Here is a 17413-nt window from a genome sequence, read left to right on the forward strand (position 1 = left end):
AGCCCCTACTTAGTAGCCTTTTGAGTGTCTAACTAGGACCTGTACTCCTTGCATTGTCTTAGGTTCTTGGTTCAGCCATCATATTGTCTAGCATGAGTGTTAGCCTTGGATGTTGTGCTTTATGTGTGTTTGTGGTTGGCTAGGATCCACGATGGTCTTATGATGCTATTGACAGTTGGGAGGAACTACACACTTAGTTAGGTTGTTTAGTTCATTGCGATGTTTATTTCAGTGTGTTCTTTGCTGCTGTAGTTTAGATGGATAGATGTTCTCCTTTATGTGTTGTTCTTACACTCGAGTTTTCATTCCTTGAGCCTTTGTGGATCCGGTACTCCCTGGTGTGGAGGTTCTTTGCTCTAATTTTGGTCCTTTTTGCTTCTGGGAGTGTTCTTGTGTTTCTATGGGTGACATTTGTTTAGCATGGTGCGACACTTTAAAAAATATCGCACGCCCATGCAAACTATGTCATACGACACTATAAAGTATCGCACGCCTTCTTGAGAAATATCGTACGACACTGGAAGAGTGTCGCACGCCTTCTTGAGAAATGTTGTACGATGCTAAAATGTGTTGCATGCCTTCTTGAGAAATGTTTTATGACACTAGAAGAGTGTTACACGTCTTAAGGAGAAGTATCGCCCTCCCTTAGTAAAAAGTGTCGCATGATTTTTGTGAAAAGCATGTGCGTGCCATCAGCGGGTACTTTTCTTCATGATCCAATCTTTTTGAGAGTGGTTTTGGATACCCTTTTGGGTGTTCTTCGACCCTTTGCTGTTGCATTTTGAATTCTATTGGTTTCTTTTGAAATCGAGTTTTTGTGTTTCTGTTTTACTCTCTTGGGGCTTAAAATATATCATTTAAGTATCAGAAATTTATTATACTTAAGATATATTTTAATAAATGTGACAAATCATTTGAGATAGGTTTCAAACCTCTTGGAGATAAGTTATGGATTCTAAGAAATTTTAGGGCTTCAGAAATCCAGACTTAGCCAATTTTCAGGGCTTCAGGATTTCAGACTTAGCCAAATTTCAAGTTCCCACATTTTACCCCAGCTTAGTGTTTTGTTGATGAGTGGTTGTTCTTGAACCCTCATCTTGTTGTGGTGGTTACTGGCTTTTGTTCACATTTGTCTTTTGGTAGTGGCGTTTGGAGATTCGTTGGTTGCCAAGATTGTGTTGAAGTCTTCTATTGCAATCTTTGTGATCCTTGTATGATGTTGTCATGTGCATTCATACTTGTAAAAAAAATAAAATCTTGGCTTGATTTGAATCCTTGTTCCAAGGATCTCTAGGTGGGGCATTACATTTGGTATTAGAGCCCATGTTCAAACATTGGGATCTCTATGTTATGTTACCCCTGTAGTTGTTGCCGCGTTGGTTGAGTGCTAGTGTCTTGGCGAGAACTCGTGATCTTTGTTGCTTTGGTATCTACTCGTGATGGACTTGCTTGTCCAGCAGATGCAACTAGAGTAGTATGTGGAGAAGGAAGTGAGTCTTCCTGGCCTTGTAGGTGGGATCGATGTGCCTTGTTTGGTTGGTTGCATGTGTGACCCTTTTTGGATGGAGCGACTAATTGGTTTCCATGTGTTGGCTTGTGTGCCTCTTCTTGTTTCTCCTTGTGGGGTTAGGTGCATTGTTTCCCTATTTTCTCCTGATTGTATGTTGATGAATGAATCTTATTTGTGATTCTTCATTTTGTTGTTATAATGATGAAATGGTTCCTTTCATTGAAAATGAGTGTTTATTATGAATCATTGCAAAGTTGTAGTTTTGCATTATATATTTGGGTTAATGACTTAAGTCCCCAATTTGATTGTTTCTTAAGCTTATTTAAAACTGTATTAATTTGATGGATATCTAAATGTTGCATTGCATGGAAATTTTTGTTTTTTGCATATGCATGAGATTATTGATGGTATACTGTTTGATGTGTGTGAGTGTGTTCTCTAACATTGCTAGGATGATGTATTCCTTAGCATTGTGTGGTGATTTATCCCTCTTGTGTGATTGTACTCAATCATCACCTGTAATGCAATTTGTTTGATGCCTTATTTTATTGGGCTGGAGGTACTTTCCTCATGTTGTTGGGCTAGCATTGGTTTTTAGTATTTTCCTCTCTTGGAGTAGTCATCAAATTTTATCTATCGCTCTCTTTGTTGCAGTTTTCACATTTGACTTATTGTTGAAATGAGCTCTTTTTGGTACTTACTGTTGGAATCAGCAATTCTCCCATTTGGGCTTTTTATTTTGTTTCATGATGACTATTCTAGATGTGTTTTACTGCTGCCCAGTTGTGTGTTGTGACTCTATCATGTTCATCTCGAACCTCTGGTAGTACGTTCAAGGGATAATATCATGGAGAACATGCTAGTGTGTCTTTGTTAGATCTAAAGTTGCTATTGTAACTGAATGGTTTAAATGGTGATTAAACTTAATAGTATTTTTGAAATAAATTGAAAGGTATGTAATTGTTCTATAGTGACTCTTGGACCCTTGCTTGAAAATCTTTCAGTTCATTATGCATTAGTGCTTATGTTATGCTTAATTAATGAATTTATGAAAGAAAAGTAATAATGGTTTCAATGTGTAATTTACCTTTCATTCCATGCCTTATGTTGTTTTGGGCATGTGTGCTCTTGTGTGGAGTTGGACATTTCATCCGTTGCTTGTCTTGGTGACCAAGGCTGTTGGTTTTGTCTTTGTTGTTTTGATTTGAGTGGTGGCTCAAATCGTAGGTCTTGGTCTCTCTTAGCTTCTTCATGTTGTAGTCCTTGTCGATATCCTTTTGACGCTTTTCAAATGGATTCAATCCAAGTCCGGTGGTGAGGCTATGGCTTTTGGAGTTGTTGATCGATGTTTTGAGTACCTTTTTGAGTAGAGGCAAATTCAATCATGACATATCATATTTATGGCCATTGGAGAAGTTTAACTCTTCATGATATTTATATGGAAGAGTTATCTTGTCTTCATAATCTACCAGGTACTTTTTGGGATTCATGCTTGGGTTTTTGTGTTTCCTATTGCACTGAACCACCCTTGTGGGGTGTACTGTAGTTAGTGAGCATTCCTTGGTTGATGTTGTTGTTGCCTTGTCTTTTGGGAGTGACTTAGTTCTTTGATGAGTCTAGATTCTCCTTCTTGGACGTTGTCTTGGGTGCACCTCTGTATCCTTTTCTCTCTTTTGAGAGTAGGCTAGTGTGGTTATGCCACTAGCTCAGTTAGTGTTTTCAGGTGAGTATGTTGATGGTTGATAAAATATTGAGTTTCCTAACGCATCATGGACTGGTTAGTGTAGAGGTTGAGAGAGAGACTCCCTCTTAGTCCTAATACTCTGTAGTATCCTTCTCCCTAAGCTTCTATCTTCATGTGGATTGTCTCAATCAAGTTTTCTCTTTAACTGTTGACTTGAGGCTAGAGATTGAGTTAGCGGTAGATTGGGTGTAGTTTTCCTAGCATGGTGCTAGAGGGACATGGTATCGTTGGACACATGTTACCATCTCGTGAGTTGGTATGCAAACATTTGATGATTGTGTCCACTGAAGAAATTCTGTGCAACCTTGTGGAAAGGTGATATCTTTTTTGGTTGGGTTATGTTACCCTAGTTTCCAGTGGTAGTTGAGTTTTTGTGCCTTGGTGAGGTGTCATGCTCCTAGAATTGGTGGTGAGTAGTCCTTTGGAGTGTGTCCTTTGGTTGGTAAACTTTCATCCTCTTTTTTCTAAGGGTGAGTTTATGTGGATTCCAAAATGATCATGTGTGACATGATAGTATTCTTGGGAGTTTGGGATGGTTATTCCCCATGATTCCAACTTTTTTTGCAAGTGCTTAGTGTTTTGACCTGGTTTTGTGGTCATGTGGTTGGTGCATGTTGTAGTTGGGCACCTTTTGACGAGGTAGAGAGGGATTTTCCTTACCTTGTATTGTTGACTCTATGGCTAGTTGGGTTCTTCCTAGCGCATAGAAGGTTCCTTGTTGGAGGACCTTGTGTCTGTGTGACACCCATTCTCTTATGGTTAACCTATTTGGGGGTTAACGTGATGGTTTGAGAATGTTGGAGTGATTTGGGTTTGACTTGTACAGATTTTTTGAGTCATTCCTATTGCTCGCTTTTGATTTTGGTTCTTGTGTGTTTTGGGTTCTATTCTTGGATTGTAGGCTTCTAGGAGTAAGCCTAGTCTTTTGGGGGGGGGGGGGGGATGATGTAGTGTCTCTCCCATTTCACTTTTGTAAGTCGTCCTGATGGATGCACCCTTGCTGATCTTTTTTTGTGATGGATCATGATTGTGACCCTGAGTGGTCTACACCGTTGAGGTGTTTGGATTTATGTTTCTTTATCAATTAAGTTGATTATGCTTTTGACTGATCTTTGAGATTATGATGTGCTTTTTGGTTCACTAAGGTTTGTGCTAGTGGTTACCAAGATCGATGTGGTATCATTAGGTTGTTCTGTGATTACCCTGAGATGTGTGTAGAGATTGCACTATGTTCTCTTACCATGCTACACTGGACTAGGTTCCTGTAGCAGTGGTTAGTCATGTTTATGACTGTGTTGGCTTATGTGTTTTAAATGCCTTTTTAATGTAGAGTAATCAATCATTATTAAATGCTTAAGTAATTAGAATGGATTGTTCTTGTTAGATTATTTGGTTATGTGCTGCGGACATTTACCTTGTTTTATTTTGATTTGAGAGATATCTGTTCTTATGTGATGTTTTACATTTGAGATGACCTGAGGGTCAAATGTTACTCTTTGATTCCAGTATCATAGATATTAGACTACTATGTTGTTTAGTTAATCATATTGCATGATGATGCCATTTTGAGATGACAGTGTGTTTTATGTTGATATCTGGTTATTTGGTTATCTGGTATTTGGACATACCTCTGATTTCATTATATGATGGATTTAATGCTATGGTTATTTAATTCATTCTTGCGTTGTTATGCTTTATGCGAACTTGAGTGATGTAAATAGATTATTTTAATATAATTAATTAAATGGCTAAATTAGGTGATTTAATGCATTTATTGTTTTGGCTATGTTATTATATGCAATTGCACTTGATCGTGTTGTTTAGTGTGCAGGGTTTATATCCCTGGCAGTGGCACATGGAGTTAGTGATTCAGCCTTTCATATTTTACCAATGTCATCCTTGTATGGTGGACGTATCCTTTATTAAAATGTTTAATTTAAACCTTTTGGTGATTATTAAATCCGAACTCATTGCATTATGTGATTAGACCAGTAAGCATGTTTGTGCATTTAGAGGTTCGCATTGTCACGAAAGTTGTTTAAGGAGATTTATGTGTTTTTGGGTTTTCAGGATTTTTAATTGATTTATTTTAATTTTTGGCAGCTTTTCCATAGATGAATTCCTATTTATAAGAATAGCCTATTTTTGTTTGGGTCGATTCGGGGTTTAACTAGATTGGCTGGTTAAATGCCCTAATCGATTATTCACCCGAAAAGTGAATAAGTATCCAAAGAGGAATTTAATTCCTCACTTCTCACTTTCAAATTGGAAAGTTGGAGAGTAAAACCCAAAATCCTCTTCATGAGGATTTACTGTTTTGTTCATTGTGGGAGCTACGGGCATGGGATCATCACGAGGTTGGGCTCATTGGATCCAGCTCGGGGAAACCTTAGATTGCCACGATTTTCAGCTACTTCTGCGCGATATTTATTTTATGGTTCAGATTTCCATTTTTTCCTTTTGGTTGTGAGGTAGGGCTTTCTTGTTTTATTGTTTCTACTCTGTTTTTGCTTCTATTTTTGGTATCTATTTGTTTAGAGGCTGAGAACTAGTGTTCCCCTCCATTTCTGTATGCTAGTTCTACCAGGTTGGGCGGGTATGAACATTTCCCTATTTTTTGGGATGAGGGTTTGGGATTTTATGCCGTTATGTTGGCCATTTTTGCATACGGTGTCCAATTCCATTTATTTTTGGATTTTTGGAGTTTGTGAACCCAAAGGTCAAATGGGTTTTAATTTTGAAGTTTTCCAATTTTTGGGGTTTTTACCTCATTTTGCGTGCCACCCTATTTTCTCAAGTTTTTTTGGCACAATGTGGGTCATGGATCTTGATGATCCATTTGGATATCAGTCAGACCACTTTTGCACTTTTATGTTGCATTGGGATGCATGTTCATCTGTACTCCCGACGTTATGTTCGGTTGAGTGATTTTATACCTATTATGGTTTCTTTTAGACCTTTGCTTTTGTTTCATGAATGCTAGGATTTGTGTGGAATCCATACTCTCGGATTGAGGCCGGTTGAGTGAGTTCATGATGTTTGGTCTTGTTGCATCATTGGGATTCATGTAGAATCTATACTCTCGGATTGAGGCTGATTGAGTGAGTTCATGATGTTTGGTCTTGTTGCATCATTAGGATTCGTGTAGAATCCATACTCTCGGATTGAGGTCAGTTGAGTGATTTTATGATGTATGGTTTTATTGGCTTTGGGATTCGTGTAGAATCCATCCTTCCTATGTTGCTTTCAGTTGGGTGTTTTCTTTGCATTGTGTTCTCATTCCTATCCTAGTGTTGTGATCTTCGTGATGGTGGTGCGCCACACACGAGTATGTGCACGTACATTTTTCAGGTGACTTGCGAGGCCCGATCTTTTGTGGATTTTTTGGAAGTTATGATCATTGGGGTTGGGATGGGAGTATGCATGCCCACGGGAACTTGTCGTAGGATGAGCATGGGTAGGGTAGGGTAGCATATGGAGGGGGCTTCTACCTCATAGCCTGGTGACCTTAGTCCCATAGGGTTGGCGGAGGATAGGAAGTTTTAAACAAGTGATAACTAATTAAAATGTATAATTGGTAATAAAACTTAAGATAATAAAATGGTACTTTTGTGTATTGGCCTTCCGTTGAGGGAGTTGAGCTACACGGTGTATTGGCCTTCAGTTGAGGGAGTCGAGCTACACAGATCCGAGCTTGGGCTTTTCGATGCCAAGCAACTCTGCATGATGTCAACCTCTACTTAGTAGCCTTTTGAGTGTCTGACCAGGACCTATACTCCTTGCATTGTCTTATGTTCTTGGTTCAGCCATCATATTGTCTTGCATGAGTGTTAGCCTTGGATGTTGTGCTTTATGTGTGTTTGTGGTTGGATATTTATCTCCATCAGCACAGCGGGTGTGGACCTACGGGTTCCATGTGGTTGGGAGGCATAGCTACCTTCACCACTGCTAGGGATCGGTGTACAGAGACAATCTTTTTTCCTAGTGCGACCATTGCCGGATGTCTTCACTTGGTACTTTGGGTTCCAGAGTATGCTTTGTTGTGATTTATGCTTTCATTGGGATGCTTGTATATCATGTTTAGATGATGTTATTTTATTTGGTGCATTCCCTTATTATGATGTTTAACATATGATTAGATGATGTGATTTGCTTTAGTAGTATATCTGTTGCTTACTGTTGTTTAGCATGTGATAGGTGATGTTATCTACTGTAGGATTATCTTATGCATTATCACTAGCATGTTAGATTTTCTTATGCTGTTATTATGCATGTTTTAGTAGTGATGTCCCTATTACGACAGTACTGACGATTTGGTCAGTGGCTTGGGATGTTACACTCGAGGGATGGCTAGGATCCACGATGGTCTTATGATGCTATTGATGGTTGGGAGGAACTGTGCACTTAGTTTGGTTGTTCAATTCACTGCGATGTTTATTTCAGTGTGTTCTTTGTTGTTGTAGTTTAGATGGATAGATGTTCTCCTTTCTGTGTTGTTCTTGCACTCGAGTGTTCATTCCTCGAGCCTTTGTGGATCCAGTACTCCCTGGTGTGGAGGTTCTTTGCTCTAATTTTGGTCCTTTTTGCTTCTGGGAGTGTTTTTGTGTTTCTATGGGTGACATTTGTTCAGCATGGTGCGACACTTTAAAAAGTATCGCACACCCATGCAAACTATGTCATACGACACTGTAAAGTATCGCACGCCTTCTTGAGAAATGTCGTACGACACTGAAAGAGTGTCGCACGCCTTCTTGATAAATATCGTACAATGCTGAAAAGTGTCGCATGCCTTCTTGAGAAATGTCATATGACACTGGAAGAGTGTCGCATGCCTTAAGGAGAAGTATCACCCTCCCGTAGTAAAAAGTGTCGCACGATTTTTGTGAAAAACCTGCGCGTGCCATCAGCGGGCACTTTTCTTCGTGATCTGATCTTTTTGAGAGTGGTTCTGGATACCCTTTTGGGCGTTCTTTGACCCTTTGCTATTGCATTTTGAATTCTGTCAGTTTCTTTTGAAATCGAGTTTTCGTATTTCTATTTTAGTCTCTTGGGGTTTAAAATATATCATTTAAGTATAAGAAATTTCTTATACTTAAGATATATTTTAATAGATGCAACAAATTGTTTGAGATAGGTTTCAGATCTCTCAGAGATAAGTTATGGATTCTAGGAAATTTCAAGGCTTTAGAAATCCAGACTTAGCCAATTTTTAGGGCCTCAGGATTTCAGGCTTAGCCAAATTTCAAGTTCCTGCATTTTACCCCAGCTCAGTGTTTTTTTGATGAGTGGTTGTTCTTGAACCCTCATCTTGTTGTGGTGGTTGCTGGCTTTTGTTCACGTTTGTCTTTTGGTAGTGGCATTTGGAGATTTGTTGGTTGCCAGGATTGTGGTGAATTCTTCTGTTGTGATCTTTGTGATCCCTGTATGATGTTGTCTTGTGCATTCATACTTGTAAAAAAAAAAAAATCTTGGCTTGATTTGAATCCTTGTTCCAAGGATCTCCAGGCAGGGCATTACAATACTAATGGCATGAAATATTCATACAATGAGAAAAGAGAATCATCCACGAATGGAGAACTGTGGAATGAAAAGTCAAAAGACAAACCAACAAGCTATCACTATGGAAAACATGGTTATACTACAAAAATTTGTTGAAGCAAACATGGTATACAAAATCCTAAACCTAAGTTTATTGGTTACTATTTTTACTTCAAGAAACAAGGAAACCAAATACACAAGTTTAGGTCAAGAATGAGGAATGCATCTACTATGCCTAAATTTGAAGGATATTTCTATAACTATCAAATGTATGTGCATAGAGGATATTAATTTACATCTCAGATAAAACCTTATTAGGAAAATTAGAGGAAGAATTATGCACCCAAAAATGCATGTTCCAAATATCAGAAGCTTGGACACATAAAAAATAATTTCAAGTGATGCAGAGGAAAGGATGATGAACCTTTTACACAAGATAGGTTATTCAAATTTGGCTTACAAACCCACAACTTCCTAAAGTACTTAAATGGTTTTAAGAGACTCAACCCAACCAAGGTGAGTCTAAACACAAACCAATGATGGATTTGAGTTATTTGAGGTATATAAGGATATATTAAAGTGATTTCAAGGTTTCTTGACCTATCTTCCACTCATAGAGGCAAAAAGACTCCAAGCTAGTCTAATGAGGCATATAAATCAACATTTAGCCCTTTTTGTCTCCAAACATAATACTTTCCTAAAACACATGGAAAAATAAAACCATATTTAGATGCCCTTTTGGCCATTCTATAACATAGCTTAAGCTTAGGTTTTCATCTTTTGGATGAAATGAGAGTATGTAGCATGTACCCTTGCAAATACACTCAAAAGTTAGTGATTTTACAAAACAACTATCATATAAACATATCCCCAAGGTCTCCACTCTTGGAAAACATAGATAAATGTTCCAAAACCTCTAAATATAAAAGGAATTAGACTCAAAACACGTAGAACACTAAAAGCCCCAATTTGGCTATTTCAAATCCTTGTTTTGAGGCTTTCTCCAATCTCACATTCCCAAACCTTTCCAAAATCAATTGGTGATTGATTAAAAATTAATTCCACCATATAAAAATATTCCAATCATAAAAATACCATGCTATTCAGCCCAAACTCCTGTTCCTACACTTGTGCCATCATTTTCAATGGGAAAATAACCTGCTACAACCTTGTGATCACAATCTCAGTCAATTTTTTTGAAAGTACCAAGTTAGATTCATATGATATAAGGTTAATAATAATCATTCCATGGATTCTATTCCTTTTATTCCATGGGATGGCTATTACTTACCATGAAAGCTTTAGAACAATGAAAGGAAAACTCAAAAATTCAAACTACTTTGTTGATCATGAAAGTACAATCATGCAAAATGACTCTCAAACCCTCTAAAATGTGTAAAATTGTCCTCCAATAATGTATTGAAACTTCCAAATGTATTTTATTATGGATATCAAACCAAAACAAAGAACATCAATGTTTAAAACAATGAAAACGCTGATCCAAAATTGATTTTTATTAAATCTTGGTGATGTCTATACACTCTAGGCTTTCTTGCCATAAAATGGAGTCTCAAAAACAAATAAATATCAAATATTAACTTCCCCAACCTCTTCCAACAAGTTTGAGGGAGTAGTTAAGTAGTTTAACAATTAAAACTTCATTTTCCTCCTAAATGACTACTAGTCATTATGCCTTGAACATTTAAACTTTTAAACTATGAAAATGCATTAAAACTTATCAAATTTTCTCACTAAGATATTTCCAACACTTAGGAGACTTATTTAAACTTTTTGAAAACTCCACTAACCTCCTAACTTCTCCTAGACACGTTGGGACACTAATGGTCCAAATTACATTCATTTAATCCTTTCAAGGATATAATTCATTTAAAGTCATTTCATGGTATGAAACATTATAGGAACCAATACAACATAATTAATATGATTTTCGTTATTTAGGATCCCTTTGACCTACTTAGACCTCTGATAGCCATTAAGTATCTTAAATTCCTTTATATTCTTCATGGTTTGCTTGTTGTTCCTAAGTGCTTTGCACTAGCAAGACTCAAGTACATTCAACAAACCAAAAAAAGACAAAAGAAAAGGTAAAGTAGACATTTAATCAATGAAGAAGGAAATGAATAAAAAATGGAAAAAGAAAGGAGAAGATGGAAATAGTGGAGAAAATGGAGGTGAGGTCACCCAATCCAATGGAGAAGTTTATCATGTCATCTCAAACTAAGCAAGAAAGGTATGTCTAGAACTGTCTATTAAATTGATATATCTTACATAAGTTCCTTACATGAAATGTTCCAAATTTTACATTTTCATATATGAAGATGCATAAGAACATATTTGTGAAGGATTTTTGAACATCAATAAAATTCCTATGATGACCAAGCATTGCAACATGGGCCAAGCACTTTAGAAGTGAAATGGTAGAAACCAAGTGAAATTATAGAGACCAAGTGATATGGAAGAGACCGAGCTATAAAGAAAAGACCTAGTTCAAAGGCACAAATGTCAACTAAGAAAGTTGGCTTACACCTACCTAAGTACATAGCACTAATGGATACCCTAAATCGATCAAAAAAAGGTATATATCAAAAATCAAAGACATTATCTCACACCTTGCATATAGATTTGAAGAGCACAAAGTGATTTGGATGAGAAGCTTGATCAAGTGAAGATCTAAACTGTGTTGAGTAATGCAAAGAAGAATGAGAAAACTTCAAACCCTAACAAAGAAAATGTTAGCTTCATCTAACGCAAGAATGAGCAAGAGGTTAGTAAAATTCATTTTTTGAAGAGTGACACTTGTCCTCCACCAAAGTTTTGTGCTATTTGAGAAATTGCCATGTAAGGAGATTCAATGGGTGTGCTATCCTTGATACTACCCAAAGTTATTATGATCCATGATGCTAAGAGCTATTAGATATGTAAGATTGGAGAAGTGGGAGATTATGAGATAAGAGAAGCATATGAGAAGTTATGTAATGAAGAAGTCTTGAAGGATGAATTTAAAGATGTTGAAAGGAAAGGGTTAACTTGCGCCCTAGAATTTACAAATAACTCCAAGATTGAATGGATTAAAATTGTTTTGAGAAGAATCAATGATATAAAGTTTTGGTTATAGAATGGATCCATGGATATCACAAAGAAAATGATCCATAGAGTTATAGACTATCCAACCCTAGAAAAGAATAAAATTATTTGATGCCTGAGTCAAGAGGAAGTTGATGAAAATACATGTACTAAGTGGAATAGATGAGGTTTATCCATTACAAACATTTTTTATCTACTAATCAAATTTTTTATGAAGGTTATAGCTCACAAATTTTACTAGTCAAGAAGATTGATTAGTATGTCATGTATGGAAATGGATCAAGCATAGAAGATAGTTACGAAAGATCATGAATATGATCTTGCCAAGCTTCAAAGACTACAATTACTAGAGAATATATCTATCACAAAAGAAAAGAGCTCAATGTGTAAGTTTGGATCCCTCATTATATTAATTTTCTTTTACATCCATAAATATTTTCCTAGTATTGGTGATATTCTTTGGGAATAGAAAAAACTAGTGACAAGATAGATAAGCAAATAGATTACTCAATTAGGAGAAAATTTTGAGAATGTCATGGATTCTTATTTTGAGGAATTAAAGAAAAGAATGAAGATGAGGATGAGAATACCTGAGTAATTGGTTACAAGTTATTATAGTGACATATCTTTTATAATAGATATAGATAATACATTTGTGCATGCAGTAATGTCAATGAAGGCTTGGTTACAAAGTTTTGATTATGAAATTGATAGTAATTTAGTGAGTGCAAACATTGTTGTACTATTGAAAGAAGAAATAGACACTGAGGCTGAATCTTTTGGAAAATGTGAAGAAGCTAAGGCTAGAATAATAGTGAATATCAAGATAGCTTCTAAGAAGAAGAAAATGAAAAGAATGATTGAATACCTAGAAGCAAAACTAGGCACCCTAGGAAAGGGAAATGAACCATTGCAAATTACACAAGGTCTTGGAGAGGATGAAGAAAAAGATAATAGTGATGAGGAATAGGAAGAAGAAGAAGGAGACAAGGGTAAAGCCCTATTTTTTTTCACTCCACCAATTAAGAAGGCTAAAAGAAATAACAAGAAGCTAGTAGTGACATCCCTCTCTTGTCCACTACCGAATAAGCCAAGAACTAAGGTAGCTTCTAGTGCTAATAAAATTATGAAGAAAAGAGTTTTAGAGACTACTAAGTTGAGTTCATCTAAACCAAAAAGGAGATTTGTCAGGGGACCACCTAAAGGGAAAAAAAGGTCTATTGATGAGGTATGTGCAGATCCTAGAAGATCTTCAAGATTATCCAGCTTTAGATTTTTTAAGTATGATACACTAGATAATATTGATAGAATAAAAATTGAGGCTATGGTAGATATGATTGCTAATCATAAGGTAGCTCCTAGTGAAATTTAGAAGAAAAAACCCAAAGAATTATATGATAGAATGAAAAGAAGATGGTAGTAGGTAGAAGAAAAGGAGAAAAAGATAAGGGTTAACACTCTAGTCAGAGTTATGCCTGATCTATCCCAAGATCATCAAGAAATATTTTTGGAAAAGTATAGGAACTAATTTATTCCTAAGTATAGAAATTTTTTTGTCTTACAAAATAAAATGGAATTTGTAGCATTGTAACTAGATGAATTTCTTTGGAAAAGCATTTTTGGACTATCAACCAAGGGATCAGATATAAAGAAAGAAACTAAAATTATGACCATTGATGATGATCATAGCATTGGAGAAATTTTATATGTGTCGAGTCCCCAAGGCAACATATCACTAGTATATACCAAAACCCCTGATACTCTAGAGGCCAAGAAATCAAGGTTCATAGGTACATAGGCATAAACTAAGTAGAAGGACACAATTGTAGTTAATCAAACTATTTCAGCTCCTCACATTGATGAAAATAAATAGATAAGTAGAGCTGAACCGAGTGCAACCATTGTTGTCTTGAGCACAAATGCACTAGTATGAATGAGTGGTGAAACTCCCTAACCAACTCCCAAAGAAATGCCATGTAGCAACACTCCTTTGATGAGTAAAATACAAATAATGAAATACATCTCACCAAATAATGAAGTGATTCTAGACGAAGTAATTGAGATGCCACAATTAGATTTGGAAAATATCACCTTAGAAAAAATAATTTGATTGCAACAAATTTTGGCAAAAAAGAAAAGATAAGAAGAGCTAAGAAGAGAGCTCAAACAAAAGTAGGTGCTTTATGATGTGAAAACCATTTGTGTTTATGCTTTTGATATTCAAATTTTTGATGAGGAAGCCCCAATTATTATCTTGTAAATATTGTTGAACAAGTAAATGTTGGTAATATGGAATCAAATGAAAAAATAATGGATTGGTCAGCAAGATGATTTGAGAATAAGGTTGTGGATAAATTTTTCATAACAATTGTTAGTCAAAAAGTGCAATTACAAGAATGTGTCTAGGTTATGATAGAACTTATACAAAGAGTACATTATTTGTATAACATTTTGTTAGACATGCCAAGATTCATAGATGATATCGAGGCACAAATACACCAAATTCAAGCTGAGATAAAGAGATCCAAAAATATTATTTCAAATTTAACAACATCTATTATTGACTACAACAATAAGTTACTAAATTCTCAAGGCATATTGGTTGAGCTTCAGACAAATGAAAGAAACATGAGATCTAAATTAATCTCTATTCAAGAAATAATGATACTTCATTTAGAGGTCATGCAAAAGGAGATGAAATCATCCCAAGATTTTATCAAAGAAGATCATAATCTTTTAGTGGTTGATACCTTAATTGACTTAGCTTCAAGATTACTATCATAGAATCACATTTTGGAAGCAACAAGAACCACATGGGATTGTGCATTGTCCATGATCACCCAAGTCAATTAGAAATTAATTGATAAAATTATTTTCTTCCAACCAGTCAACCACAACAGTTGTGGCACAAATGTTTAAAAAAAAATAGGAAAATGGATTTGTTGAAATGGAAATTAATTCGTTTTCATATAGAAGATATTTGAATAAGTATTCATTTTGGTGTAAGTCATAAGACTTAAGGGGAGAACTTAATATAATATTGTATTTGTATTGATGTAAATATGAAAAAGTAATTTTCCCACTAATGTCAAAGGGGGATATTGTTGGTATCTCTAACTATTATTTTCTATTAGTTTCAAACACTTAGTCATTTACAAGTTAGAGTTAGATAGTCATCACTACAACTGAGCTACTCTATATAGGTCAAGTCATGCACACAAGTATGTGTGTACTGAGTTCTATAGGAGCCAAGTAAGTGTACGGTCACTGAGTATTTTCTATACAATTTGATCTCAACACCTATCAAGTAGGTTCAAGCATACAAGTGTCGAGTTACATAATATGTGACAAGAATAATATAGACCAAGCAACTGCAATGTTGAGTATCAATAAACTATAAAGGGAAAGCAATGAAGAGTATACATGAAATTTGAGAATGATATAAATTTTAAGATAAATAATTTTAAAGCCCACATGGAAGGAAAATTTAATATATGTAGAGGTTGTTATAGAGATTTTTGTGCATTAATGACATGGATCACAGATCTCTATGTTTTGTGATCAATGATTCTGATGGAGAGGCTAATTATGGAAGCATCTAGAAAACTCTTTATGAAACTCTTTAAATAGATAAAATCTCAACCTAAATCATGTGAGTCTTATAATGAAGGGATGAGAAGAGAAGAATGTGTATGTGAATGAGGAGAAGTATGTAAATGGTGAAGTGAAAGAACGAGATCATATCAAAAGTTAGTGGAAATGTTTTGTTATCTCTTAGTAGATAAAGTGAAGGGGAAGAAAAGTATTATCAGCTCAAAAGAGAGGATTAGTTAGTAAGGAGAAGACTTGAAATCAACTTACAAATTATACTGAGAATGAGGTTCTGAATCAGTTCTAACAACTTGAATCGGGATAAATCTCCTCTTAATAGAGTTGTCTTAATAGATTTGTGTAAATATCCTAATAGAGTCCTTACTTTATTATAAGTGTTAAATCCTCTAACAAGGATAGGGTAGATCACATATTCTGAAAAAACATTGTAACCCTAGTAGGTTAACTTTATTACTGTAGTAGTGAAGATTTTTGGATGTCATCCCCACCCTAGTTTTACCTTCACCTTGTAGGGTTTGTGGCTAACAAATATTGTGCTATGTGTTTATTTTCATGCATGTGATAGATCCAATTTACATGTTACAAGTTTATTATTACAAATTTTACAAGTACAAGATAATTGGTCAATGTGTGAATGAGTTGTTCAAAAGTAGAAGTGCTTAAGATTTTGATTCACATCCCCCCCCCCCACCTCTTGATATCTTGTTAATATTTCCATTAATTAAAAAATCCACCTTTTTTTATACCCAATGTTAGTATCAATACATTTTCTCTCACATTCCCACTCGGTCCTTGGGGTTTAATGTAGTCACACAGATCAACCACAAGTCTCTTAACCAATAATCCATTCATGACTAATTTCCAACCACCACCACCACCCTCAGTCAACCGAACACCTATAATCACCAACTATTTTTCAAATGTGACCCTTGGGAAGTAGAAAAATAATACCACAACAACCACTACCAGCAATAGGAGAATTTCCCTATAAAACCTATTTGGCTCCCTAAAAATCTTATTTTCCCCTTAAAAAAAGGGCACAATCCCAATGTGTAGCCCTGGTATATCCACCATCACCCTTCCAAAAAAGCAATACAATACCTATATTTTCAAACATCCATATAGAGTCATCTAGCCAAACAACAGTCCCACAACTACCCTCCATCACAATAACCACACTACTAAAACTAAATCTAGGAAGCACAACAATATATCCAACCACTACCCCAATAACCAATATATTGCAACCTAGTAGAAGTATAGTCCATATTCCATTTACCATAGTATACCCACCAAAGCCATCCATACTCATCCACTCCATCTGATACATACCTTGCACTGGGGACACTAAGATTAGGGGCACCAGTAATAATACATGTCCACCACAAATGGGAAGAGATGAATAATGCCTTGAAAACACTCAAAGATGGAAGTGAATCTAAGACCTTCAAGTTTGAAAATATCTATCCATATCCATATGATAGAGCTATAATAATGACACCTTTTCCTAAACACTTTGAAATCCCCAAATTTGATAAATTTAGGGGAAAGGAGATCTAGTCACACATGTCACGGAATATTACATAAAATACCAAGAAGTGGCCTAAAATGACATATTCCTCATGCACCTCTTTCTTAAAATTTTGGGAGGTCTCACTCTCAAATGGTTTTGTCGAATACCCCATGGAATAGTTAACACCTTTACAAATATTTCAAAAGCTTTTGTGGCCCAATATTCTCACCTAGTTGAGATTGAGTTATCTATATTTGATTAAGTCCACACCAAGAAAAAATGAGGAGAATCTTTGATTACTTACAATGATGGTAAACTCTAACAACTTAGATCTTGTGCACTATACCCAAGTGTCATCTTGTCAAAATATTCATTAACAATGCACACACCA

The sequence above is a fragment of the Cupressus sempervirens genome, chromosome 5, assembly GCF_028749045.1.
Source record: "Cupressus sempervirens isolate cs-2001-9-10 chromosome 5, ASM2874904v1, whole genome shotgun sequence".
In the NCBI taxonomy this organism is placed as follows: Eukaryota; Viridiplantae; Streptophyta; class Pinopsida; order Cupressales; family Cupressaceae; genus Cupressus; species Cupressus sempervirens.